The following is a 5304-nucleotide window of genomic DNA, read 5'->3' on the forward strand; positions in this document are numbered from 1 at the left end:
AAGTGGGGTCAGGGGAGGATAGGATGCACGCAACCTTACTCCTATCTTGGAAGGGCAGAGAGATTGTTTCTAATAGACCATCGGCTAAAAAAATGGAAGAAGCGCTGATAGCAAGTCATAGCAAAACAATATATTTAGAAAACTAAATCGAAGATGACAATAAAGAATATGAAAGAAGTATCAATATCAAGTAATATCAAGACAATATATTTCGAGAACTAAATCTGAGGGTCTGATAGCAATAGAGAATATGAATTGAGTACTTATAGCAAACGAAGGAAGTATTGATGTCAAGTAAAAACATAACAAGATATGCGATATGTTACACCCCATATTTTCGTACATGAAAATATGCCATAAATAAATTAATAAGAGCCCGGAAGTGAGATACCATGTCCCACAGTGCTACATTACGACGATGTTGTACCCTGTAGTATTATACATTGAATTTGTCGTAAGGTAATTGACATCAATCCAAGGAAAAGATTATTTGAGGATTATAAGGATTATAAGTGATGAGTAAATCCGTGAAGGTAAGAGGGTAAGTAATATCGAAGAAAACGAATTTTGCCAAAGTTTGGCATGTTGGGGTAAAATACGCCCCGAGCTAAATTACCCGCTATTTATAAACTAGTACCATAAAAGGTACCACATGGCCATGATAGTAAGGTGTACATGGTCTGTTAAAAAAAAGAGTAGTATTTAATTAAGTTGAGATAATTTTTAAATTATGCGGGTTATAAATTAATTACCGGGTAACGAAACATTACCCGATTAACAAATAAGTGGATAAAATTAATAAGATTATACCAAAAAGGGACGTGGCAACCCCTTCTTACTTTAGGGTGAGTCATACACTACTTTTACATGTGTCAAGGCTAATAACAAATGCCTTATCTAGTAAAGACTTTTAATTATATAGAAAATGGAATGGATAAAAACAACATTTTTGTTACATTTTCTGATTTTGGAAAGAGAACGTGAGGACCAGATTATACCCCCATTTCGTCCAAGAACTCTTAGCCAAAGAGTTCAAATTCAAAAAGTGACTTAATCTATACTGTTTTGCACAAAACGTTGGAGGCAAAAGCAGAAGCAATTTCAAGCATCCAAACGTTCAAACTTCACCCCACAAATCAGAACAATTCAACGTTAACATAGGACCAAGCTTCGATTCTTAAATTCATTTTTTTTGGGTCTAAGTTCAATCCACGAAGGTTTCCGACGAGATAATTATACGGAGTTGTTTCTACTCCAGGTATGTTAAGGTTATCCCTTCTTTATTTTGGCATGATCCATATGATACGAACAAAACGTGCAAATGCACAAATTCCATATATGACTCTATTCATAGAAGTATTAGAAGTGCATATGTTCTTGAATTTTCATATGTATTATTATTCCATCGTCTGTTCATGGGTCTCAGAAAATACGTAAAATGATGTTATGATATTAATCAGAGGTATAATGGTCTTATGACGTGTCGAGAGATTTTGTTATTATATTTCATATGCATTTCATGCATTTATACATATACATTGACCCATGACTCAGACGGCGTTATATACGCGTATATATGTAAATATATGTATATGGGATATGGGAAAAGGTTACGGCGTTATATACGCATCACCACCTAATCAGTTGGTATATGATGATGATGTTGCCCACAGTGGCTGAAATATGATTCAAACGGTGTTATATACGCATATATATATATATGTACTCAAATGGCGTTATATACGCGTATATATGTAAAGATATGTATATGGGATATGGGAAAGGTTATGGCATTATATACGCACCACCACCTGATCAGCTGGTATACGATGATGATTTTGCCCACAGTGGCCGGTATGATATAATGGAATGCCCTCAGAGGCTGATGATGTTATGAAACATTTACCTATGCACGACATGACATTCATGCACACATACATGATGCTAAAAGTAATTTATGATCTACAAAGTGATTCATACTTACAGGTTGAGTCATGTACTCTATATGTCTTCCATGTCTCTTATGTATTTATTTATGTGCCTTACATACTCGGTACATTATTCGTACTTGTAAGCACGTGATTTTTGCCCTATATGAGAATTACTCCCAAAAAATTCAAAAATAAAATGATTTTTCTTTGGTGTGCAATTTTGTGATATTTTGTGATATTTTGAAGAATTATTTGTATTTGTCTGTGCGTGTTTATTCGCTAAATTAATAAAAAATACAAAAATATGTCGCATTTTGCATGTAGGATTTAATTCTACAATTGTTAGTAATTAAAATTGTTTTACAAAAATTAAAAATTACAAAAATAGGCATCGTTTGCATTTTTAGCATTTAATGTCCAAATATACAATTTTATGCTTAATTAATACTTAATTGTGCGTTAATTGTTATTGGGAGTTAATTTGCGCATTTATAACTTAATTTAGTTCTTAATAATAGTTTAAGTATTTTTATAATTTAGTTTTAGAAAAATAAAAGAAGAAAAGAGAGCGAAAATATAAAGAAAGTCGGAATTGGGCCTCTTCTTCAATTTCAAGCTATAGGCCCAAAAAATGGCCCAATCTTCCCTACGACCCAGTCCATTTCGAACTGGGTCAACCCAGTCCATAACCCAAAAGACCCAAACCCCTTTGTCTTACATTTTACAACACAAAACAAAAGAAAAAAGAAGAAAAAACCCTAAAAAGACTAAGAAGTCATCCGCCCCCCTCCTATCTTCTTCTTCTTCCTCAAGTTTCTCCAAGGTCATCCATGGCTTCCCCCTCAAAGCTCAACCATGGCTGTCCAACGTCACACTCACACACACACACGCACGTCACCCTCACAAATCGACCCCCATCCGCCATTAAAACCAAACGACCACCTTCAAACTTCGACATCCATGGTTGCCCCCCCCCCCCCTTGTTTCTTCGTCGTCTTCTTCACCACGTCCAGTCATGGACGACTTCAAACAGCCCCAAGCAGCCATGAACGAGCAGCCATGACGAGCAGCAATGACTCCCAGCAGCTACACCATCTTCGTCGCGTCCAAACAACCATCGTCGCAGCTGTTTCTGCGTCATCCATGTCGCTGCTGCTGCGTCCTTTTCTCTTCGCCATTGCTGCTGTTTTTGTCCTCCATTGCTGCTGTTTTTTGTCCTCCATTGTTGCTGCTTTTTGTCCTCCATTGTTGCTGCGTTTCCACTGCTCCATCGACGACGAACAGCTCGTCGACCTTCACCAAACATGCTTGCCGCTGCTGCTGTTTTTTGCCTTCATCTTCTCTTCATCTTCGTCGTCATTTGTTCGAGCTTTGGTCGAGGCTCGGACAGATTTGTTTACAATCAAAGTTCTTCGTTGATTCATCTCCGGTTAGTTGTTTTTGAGTTTTATTTTGTCCATATTTCGTTTTTATATTTCTCGAAGTTAAAATCGTTAAAGAATTCAATTCTTGTTTTGTTCGTTGTTCATCGTTGAAATCATTTTTCTAGTTTGTTCATGTTCATGTGCTTTGTTAAATTAATTTTCAGATTTCAAAATAGAAGTTTAATTAGTTGTTTTCATATTCATTTCATGTTTGTATTATTGTTTAAGTGAATATTTGTTAGTTTGATGTTTGTTAGATTCAAATTGAAATTTAATTAACTATTTCTTCAATTTGTTTCGTGTGTTTATGTATTGTTGGAAATTGTTAATATTGTTAAATTCAAGCTTAAGTTCATAATTGTTTATTCGTCAATCTTGTTATTTGTCTAAAAAGAATTTAGTTGTGTTAAAGGAAATATATTGATTTAATCGTTTAATCCGTCATGTTTGTTGTGTTAAAATAGATTCATTCATGTTCATACTTTGTTTGGATGATCTTGAATCCGAATTTTGTATAGTTTGATTTCTTGTTTACCATTTGTGATTATTTCTTGAATTTGTCTCATAAAGTTTAATATAGGAATTGTTGTTGTAATGTTGTTAGAGTAGTTGATTTTAAGTTCAATATTATTGAATTTAGAAATCAAAATATACTTGTTTGTTGTTGTTGTTGAATCCGAAAATACGATTGTTTGTTGCTAAAATATTGTTCAATCAAATTTTAGTTGTTCTTTGTTGTTCAATTTGTGTTCATGTGATTTGTTGTTGAAATGTTGTTGAAATCATGTTCATGTGCTTTGTTGTTGAAATGTTGTTAAAATCGTGTTCATGTGATATTGTTGTTATGATGTTCATCCGTGTTCATATTGTTGTTTGAACATTGTTAGAAATTGATCATATTGTCTATATTTTGGTTATGTTTGATTAAATGATGTGTTATAGCTGATGGGTAATTTGGTAAATTTGTAGTACGTTCAGGGGTAGTTTGGTAATTTCAGTAAGGTCGGAGGGGGTAGTTTAGGAATTGTACATTTTGTAATTGTTTATTTGAAGCATGGGGGACAAAATGAAATGGGGTGGGTTGTGATATGATTATTTAATATAAAGGGGGGACAAGATTTAATTTAAAGGGGGAATCTTGCATTATTTTAAATGAAGCATGGGGGACAAAATATAATGGGGTGGTGTGATATGTTTATTTAATATAATGAGGATGAGTGGAAAGATAATGGGTTGGGTAGAGAAAAAGTATTGATTTTAATTAATTGAAAGGTTTATGGGATGTGTTATATATGTGAAGTCTTGAAGAAATAGGGAGAGAGAGACGAAAAAAAAATACACATACAGATAGAGAAAAAAAAAACGGGCAGAGAATAGAAGAGAGAAAAAATCCGAAAAATATTTAAGCTTTCAAAATAAAAATAAAAACTAAAAAATCTACTGCTTTCTTTCTTTGTTTGAAATTAATATTAATGGTTGTTGTTTCATTTAAAGCTTAAAGCTTTTGTTTTTGGGATTACTACTCCACCGATCTGTTACTGAGTTGTTACTGCTGCTGGACTGTTGTTGCTGTATTGTTATTACTGTCGCTGATTCTCATCATCATTTTCTTTTGCTTCCGATATCAGGTACACAACTGAAAGCTGGTTATTGTAATCCGAATATGAAGCATGAATACGAAAAAATAAATAGTTGAAATTTTGAATTAGTTTTAATTATATTCTGAATTTTATTTGTATGAATAATTTATTTAGTTTGCAAAAAAATCAGAATCGTGTAGCTATTTAATACATATAGTGGAATATCCGACGATAGCTTAATGATTGAACTACCTATATATTGCCAAAAATAAATAAATGGTGTAGTAACTTCGTCAAGTAAAAATCAAACGAATAGGCCATCTAGTAAGAATTTGGTAGAAATATTGTTTAGTTAAATAATATTGGTTA

At 33.4% G+C, this 5304-nt stretch overlaps 1 long non-coding RNA gene across 1 annotated transcript; it reads left to right on the top strand.

The window, feature by feature from the left end:
* Nucleotides 1-951: 951 nt before the first annotated feature.
* LOC142181213 (uncharacterized) lies at nucleotides 952-5063 on the top strand. The gene is made up of 2 exons (XR_012709720.1): nucleotides 952-1258; nucleotides 4984-5063. It is a non-coding gene; the product is annotated as an uncharacterized LOC142181213 (long non-coding RNA).
* The last annotated feature ends 241 nt before the right edge of the window (nucleotides 5064-5304 follow it).

The sequence above is a fragment of the Nicotiana tabacum genome, chromosome 5, assembly GCF_000715075.1.
Source record: "Nicotiana tabacum cultivar K326 chromosome 5, ASM71507v2, whole genome shotgun sequence".
NCBI lineage: Eukaryota > Viridiplantae > Streptophyta > Magnoliopsida > Solanales > Solanaceae > Nicotiana > Nicotiana tabacum.